We start from the raw sequence: 7,447 nt of genomic DNA, 5'->3' as shown, positions 1-7,447 counted from the left end.
TATGACGTAAAAATCATCATTTTGCGTCATAATAAGCAGGAAGTCACATTTCTTTGAAAAGTGTAGAATTTGAATTTGAATTTATTTTTATTTGATCAGGGACAATGCACAAACAACATTAGTCTAAAAAAGAAGAGATGTCATGTGCCAGGTTATAGCAAAAAATGCTAATTTCCACCCGCAGTCCCTGGACAGGTTGATATTATACTTACAAAAATTCATAAAATATATACAGAATAATACATGGAAGCATTACTTCACTCACATCATAAAAACACTATGCACTTCAGGAATCTATCACTCATTTACTCACAATTTACATCATTCATATCACAGTCATTCAGTGCGTACAGGTTTGCTTTGATAATAACCACTGTTTGGTCAGGCGTGTAAAAGTACTATAGTTTGTGCATAAAATAATTTCGTTTGGAAGAGTGTTCCAAAGGCTCACTGCTTTATAAGAGAACGATTGTTGACCATATGTGGTTCTGCGTCTTGGAACGCTGCACTCTCCTCTGACTGTCGACCGTGTGGCTCTAGAAGTTTTCTCCGAATTTAGTGTGACAAATTTTCTCAAAGGGGGAGCAGCGATATTATGGATAATTTTAAATAGAGCAGAAATTTGATTATATTTAATGAGGTTTTCAAAACTCAATATGTTATATTTACTTTGTACTTTACAATGATGGTACTGGCGAGGCTTTTTATCATGAATTTTTATGGCCCTTTTATATAACGATTCAAGTAATTTTAACAATGTTTTACACGCCTGAGACCAACTAGACATGCAATACAGAAGATGTGGGACAATCATAGTATTAAGGTATATATTTGAGGCTTCCGTAGTTAATGAATTTCTGATATGTTTATAGTTCATCAAATTAAATTTCAATCTATTACCAAGTTTTTTTATGTGACTTTTAAAACCAAGATTCGAATCAAGTATTAGACCTAAATATTTTGTTTCATTTACATTTTTAATTTTTTGTCCATTAACTTGAATTTAGTTAGTTGTAATTAGTGTTGCTTTCGTCAACGAAAATTATGACGAAATATTGTCGTCAACGAACCGTTATCACCTGACGAAAACGAGACGAGACTAGACGTAAATGCATGGTCATGTGACGATGACTAAAATACATGTATAATGCAATATCGTTGACGAATAAAAACGAGACTAAATGTGGTTTAAAAAATAAAAACTATGCTAAAATGTCTCTTCATTTTCGTTGACCAAAACGAGACGAGACGAAATGTAACGTCACGACGAATGAGAGAGTTGTGCGTGAACCCATAGCTTTGTCGGCTTTAAATTCTGGATTGCGATCTGGTCACCCGATTATCAGCGAATTTAACCATATATTACTCCATTAGTTATTCTATTAAAATGTCTCATTGATATATTTGACACATTCATAATCATTACTTTTGCTGGTTCTTTGTGACAGCTGTTATGTGCGTTATTGGCAGCGTCTCTTGTTACATGAACACGTCACCGCATTAGCGCCAGAACATGGAGATTTTATTTTAGAGTATAATCGCACAACCTATTCGATATTTTATAATTAAATAAACTAATCGAATATCCAAAAATCGTGACTCATCCCTGCATGGAATCTCTTGTTTCTTTTCCCAAATCTTCACTCACGTCACGTCTCACCCATTTTCTAAAGGTAGCCTATTATAAACGTTTCTTGGTTCACTTTTAATTAAGCCTATTATATTCGTATTCTTTACTGTGGTAAAGTAGAAAAACGCTGTAGGACAGATAGCCTACATTTGTACTTGCATGTCAAATTCTTTTTAACACAGTTTGTGCTTGTTATATTAGACATTGGGCGCGAGTTTAGTTGTAAAGCGCGTTTGACACGTGTGGGTGATTTTTAGTTTCACTTTCTCTGGCAGCGCAATCTCAAACACAGCCTAAATATCTTGCCCTTGTGGAGGATAAAATTCGCTCTTCAAACCAATTTACATCAAGTAGAAAACACGAAGATATCATAAAGAGATCGATATCTTCGTGTTTTCTTGCTCGTGTCCCACATCCCGCTCAAAGCGCAGAGTGCATCGCGTCTTTGTGTGGAAATATAAAACGAGTTTTTTTTTTTTTTTTAATAACCCCCCGAATATTAAAATTTAATATTATTTTTTAATAATAATACCGCGGTGGTAAAAAAAAACCTGCCACCGTCACAGCCCTAAATATAGGCCTACTAAATAGCCTATAATAAGATAGCCTTGTTTGAAATTATATATTGACTGGGTTAAATAGAATCGCATTACTAAAAAGAGACTAAAATACAATTTTCATTGACTAAAACTAGACTAAAATGTCATCAGTTTTCGTCGACTAAAACTAGACTAAAATGTCATCAGTTTTCGTTGACTAAAACTAGACTAAAATGTCATCAGTTTTCGTCGACTAAAACTTGACTAGACTAAAAAGAGTATGAATGTGACTAAAACTAATAAAAACTAAAATGACAGCCTGACACAAAGACTAGACTAAAACTAAAATTAAAACAGGCCGCCAAAAACAACACTAGTTGTAATTTACGTTTATTTGAAAAAAACATTGAGACCGTTTTATCTACGTTTAAAGTCAGACGTCTGCAACCATTCTGCAACTTTTTGCATCTCTTTTGATAATTTGTCAGCAACCTCCAGCTCGTTTTCCCCCGTTTTCCCCCGTTTGTCAGCAACCTCCAGCTCGTTTTCCCCCGTTTTCCCTCGTTAGGCCACGCTACAGGCCTAGAGACCATAGATATCATATATAAAGGCTAGATGTCTCGTGCGCGCTGCTGGCCAATGGAGGTCGACGTCCGCACGTGGCGGCCATCTTGCGGCAGTGCGCTCGCTCACTCGTTTAATGGTGCAAATACTTTTAAATAACCATAACTTGCCCAATTTTCTACCGATTTTCAAACGGTTTGGTTTGTTATAAACGTCAGAAATGTAGTTATGACACTACATACATACACTGCATACATATGAAAAATTATAACATACATGTTCAAGCATTCGGAATTATAGCCACGTTAATAACGTTTGTAAGAAACCAAACCGTTTGTAAATCCGTCAATATTTCAGCGAGATATGAGGATTTGTGTGCATGCTGATCACTCACCTTAATGCACAGAGCACTGACATAAGATGGCCGAACGGTGATGCCGGAAGTGACTGCGCCATAAGACATCTAGCGTTTATATATGATATCTATGCTAGAGACTACAAACACTAGCTCCTCATTATTCCAGGGGGCGGGACCCGCTCACGCTACAGGCCTATTACAGATCAGTGGGTGGGACTTCACTTTCTGAAACTAAAAGCAATATCCTCCATCTTGTTTGGAAGCTAAGCTAACAGGCACTGTGGAGCCAGCTGTGAAGATATGACAATAGCGGAGGGTAACGTTACTCAATATGATGTAGAAGAAGAGGATTTCGGAAGTCTGATGCTTGAATCAGGTGTTTGTGGCTACCTTTACAAGCCGCATAGCGAAGAGCAGCCGAGGCAGAAGACCTGCCTGCCGCGGACGAGAAGCCCAGACTGGCTCGAGCTGGGGGCGGACTGGTGGCGCCGGTGATCTCACTATGCAACTACGAACACAGAGATAGAGTCCGTCTGCTGCAAAGAATTTAAACGATGCCAATTTCTCCTGGACGAAATCTCTGAATCTGACGAGGACACGGACGTTTGTGTTGTGAACCATCCTAGTTTCGCACCGCATCTGACTGAACATCCAGGTAACGTTACCATGCAATAATTCACCACTTCGAAAGAAATACTAATGAGGAGTAATTCACTAATGAGTTCGCCAATTAACTAACGTTAGACATTTTGTGTGAAATGAATTTCAAGCTCCGGTGGTAGCTAGCCTTATAGACGGATGAGTGATTCATATGCTGTTCTGGATTAGTGGGAGTGGCTTGCGCAGCTGTGCAATGTGGTGCATTGTGGGAGTTGTTGTCTTTCATACAAATGCGTCCTGAAGTTACTTTCTTTCTTTCCTCGGTCAAGAAGGCACCAAATTCTAAATTTATTTTACATTTCGACTACATATATGACCCACTTTCAATAAAGATCAATGTTCCCATGGGTGAAATGCTCCTTTAAAAATAAATGTCATATTTACCTGTGCCTGTCTAACAGGTAGACCTAGGACATATGAAATTGAATAAAGTTATCAAACTGCACTGCATAAATTATAAATTAAATATAGACTAATCCTTATTATAGCAAAAAAAAAAACTTTAGTCAACAGCTGTGAGTCATTTTCTCTGTTCTTTTTGTTCTTTGATTAACTTTACTGACAGAAAGCTTTATTGGCTGCTGTCTCTTTAAGACCAGCTGACGGAGACGCGGATCTCATTCTCTTACAACTCTTCACGTTCATCATAAGACAGCTCTTATGTTATGAAGATACTCGACAAAACGGACATTTTGCAATAATTGTGTGTGTTATTGTAAGTTCAAGCACGAAAGATAACTGTATTCTGGCGTACTGTCTGTGCGCGCGCGCGCCTTTCTGCGTGTGTGTGTGTGTGTCACAGTCACACTTTTGTCTTGTCGCACATGAATTGTTTAAAAGCATTTGCATGAATAAGAGATCATATAATGTAATATACACTTTAAAAAAAAATTCTGATTGGATAATTATCAAGATCGAGTCCAAGCCTTGGGTAGCCTATACTATTTTTATGTAGCGTACGTGGCGCACAAAAAAAAAAAAAAAAAATCCAATCATGGAGAGCCCCTCTCTGCGTATGGTAGATCCGGCCCTGTTCCCCTGGGAATACTTTCATCATTAGTCTGTGTGTTTACATCATATTCATAATAAATGAAAGGTCAGGCTACTACTCGGCTATATGCAGAAGCTTGAAGCCCAACAGCTGAACCTCGAACTGAAAAGAATTTGCAAGTAAAAAGGGAAAGCAGCAGTTATCCACAATAAAACATGATTCAACATGGTTTGTGTGGCGTCACATTTGTTGTGCTGCTTGTGTTGAGTCGGATCTGCTTTACACAAACTCCATCTTCAGTGCAGACGAATCACATCTGAAAACTGAGTGTAAGAGACGACCATTCCTGATCCGCTCCTGACGTGACGAAGATAAATGCTGTCTAGTTCGGCTACTGATACACCCTAAAAGTATGAACTCTTTTTGTGAAGAAAAATATACTTTTGTATGGGATGAATTTAGACTAACCCTAACACACATGCACAATTATGCATAAACCTGATAAATGATAAACTCTCGATGTATGTTTTACTTTCCACAAACAAACGCCTTTCAACTTGCGCGTGCAAAATTCAGAATTAAATGAATGTGCAGTATTTTAGATTCAAACAGTGCAAATAGATTCATTTTTGTTAATACAAATGTTTTCTTTTGTGTTAGTGTTAAATGATTTGCGCATATAACACAGAAGATGTGCATCTGTGGATCAGGCGATACGTGTTCATTCATTGACTTCTTTTCTGAGTCAATCTCATTTAATTCATTTGGATTTTGAGACTTTCTTTTCGCGGTTTTCAAGCATTTCACAAACCACACACAAACAACTACAACTGAATAGGCCTGGTGCTGATTATCAAAGTGCACTTATGGGGCGCCGTTTGTAAAGCTGCTCACACGGAAAATAATAGCAACATTTTGTCACATTTAGCTTCAAACAATGTTAAAAAAACTGGTATGAATTTTTGATGGTCACTTTTTAGCACATTTACAACAATATTTGTCAACTTAGAGATATTTTAAATAGTTAAATCTAAATATTAAATGTTACACCTAGGCTATGTTAAATGTTAAATCTAAATGCTAAATCTAAATGTTAAATCTAAATCTAAATTTTAAATCTAAATGTTAAATCTAAATCTAAATGTTAAATCTAAATATTAAATCTAAATCTAAATGTTAAATCTAAATCTAAATATTAAATCCAAATCTAAATGTTAAATCTAAATGTTAAATCTAAATCTAAATGTTAAATCTAAATGTAAATCTAAATGTTGAATATAAATGTTTAGGGTGAAACTAAATATTTAACTAATATGCAAATTCAAATGCCGGTAACCGGAAGTGCCAAAATAAAAGCTCGAGGAGGTCAGAGTGTAAATGCGTTTGTCGCTTTACAAACGGCGCCCCATAATTATTTGGAGCAAACTGTCATCACTCACATGTGTGTAAGAGAGCTCTTGAGTGTGTGTTGATTTTGTTCTTAGCTAAGAACAAATCCAAGATAATAAAACATTAGTGAATGTCAGAATCTTCGTAAAAAGGGTTTAAGAACACATTTCTTTGTAAGAACGGTTGGTAAATGAGGACCAATTTTATTTATTTTTCACTATATTATAAAATTTCTATAGACATTTATTGTTCATGTATGAATAATAAACACTTGTGTGTTAAACTGCAAGCATAAGGTTAGGAGAAAAACTACATACTAAAAACTCCTGGGTCAAAAATAAAATGGGTTGAAGAAATAACCCAGGAGTTTTTAGTGTGTATATATAGAAATAAATGATATAAATGAAAAGAGCCTGAAGATAAATAAGGTTTTGAGCTGCAAATTATCTTCACATTCATTTAAAATTGCCCTGTGACATCCATCCTATGACGTGACTGAAGACAGAAAGATAAAGGAACAAGAGAAAAAGCTCATATGACGGTGTTTAAGACAGAAAAAGACATTTCCACAATGAAATACATTATGCATATTTCACGTACATTAAATGATATTACATTAGGGACGTCTCTACAATTAATAACCCAGAAAAACAATCCAAAACTTCGCTTGACACGCTTGAGTTTCACAATTCCTAATTAATGATTAACCATTAAAGAGTTTCAAGCTCTTAACCAGCGAGATTCTTAATAATTTCAGACAGAACCTTTATCGTTCTCCACGTAGATCATAAACCACTGAAATCTGTTGAGAAATCCTTTACATCCATGGACTGAAGTGAGCAAATGATCATTTAAACTGAAATAAACAATTATTTATTCACAAATTAATTGAAACTGTTCATGTGTAGAATTAGACTAATATAATAATGTGTAAATGAGCAAAGTGACAAACTTCACTGTTGTTTATTGATCTGTTAAAGCAACATGAGAGTGTGTGTGTTGCTGTAGTGCTGGATATCAGTCATGTGATCATCACGGCCCAATCACAGCCACCGTACTGATACTCAGATCAACAGCACTCTTACTCATGAGATATGGAGTAAATATTGGAAACATGATGAAAGCAGGAAGATCCAGATCTACAGGAGTGACGTTTACTGAATATTGACCGGTAAGATCCTCAGAGAGGAAGAAAAACCACACCTGAAGAATGGAAAGAGTGTGTGAGTGAAGGTGGTTGTGAATGTGTGTAGATGTGTGTTAGTTACAGGATCAGAGAACGACACCGTTCCTCCGTCATAGTCCAGATTCACTCT

General features: G+C 36.2%; 1 pseudogene across 1 annotated transcript in view; it reads right to left on the bottom strand.

Moving 5' to 3' along the window:
• Positions 1-6,657: 6,657 nt before the first annotated feature.
• Positions 6,658-7,447, bottom strand: part of LOC311072365 (nuclear factor 7, ovary-like) — a 13,722-nt pseudogene continuing 12,932 nt past the window's right edge. Inside the window, exon 6 of the transcript XR_014609532.1 lies at positions 6,658-7,447. This exon is cut by the window's right edge and continues 323 nt beyond it. The product of XR_014609532.1 is annotated as a nuclear factor 7, ovary-like (transcript).

This window comes from Abramis brama, assembly GCF_963993115.1.
Source record: "Abramis brama genome assembly, chromosome: 21".
Classification (NCBI taxonomy): Eukaryota; Metazoa; Chordata; class Actinopteri; order Cypriniformes; family Leuciscidae; genus Abramis; species Abramis brama.
Note: the sequence above shows the minus strand (reverse complement) of the source record. Positions and strands in the feature narration are given on the sequence as shown.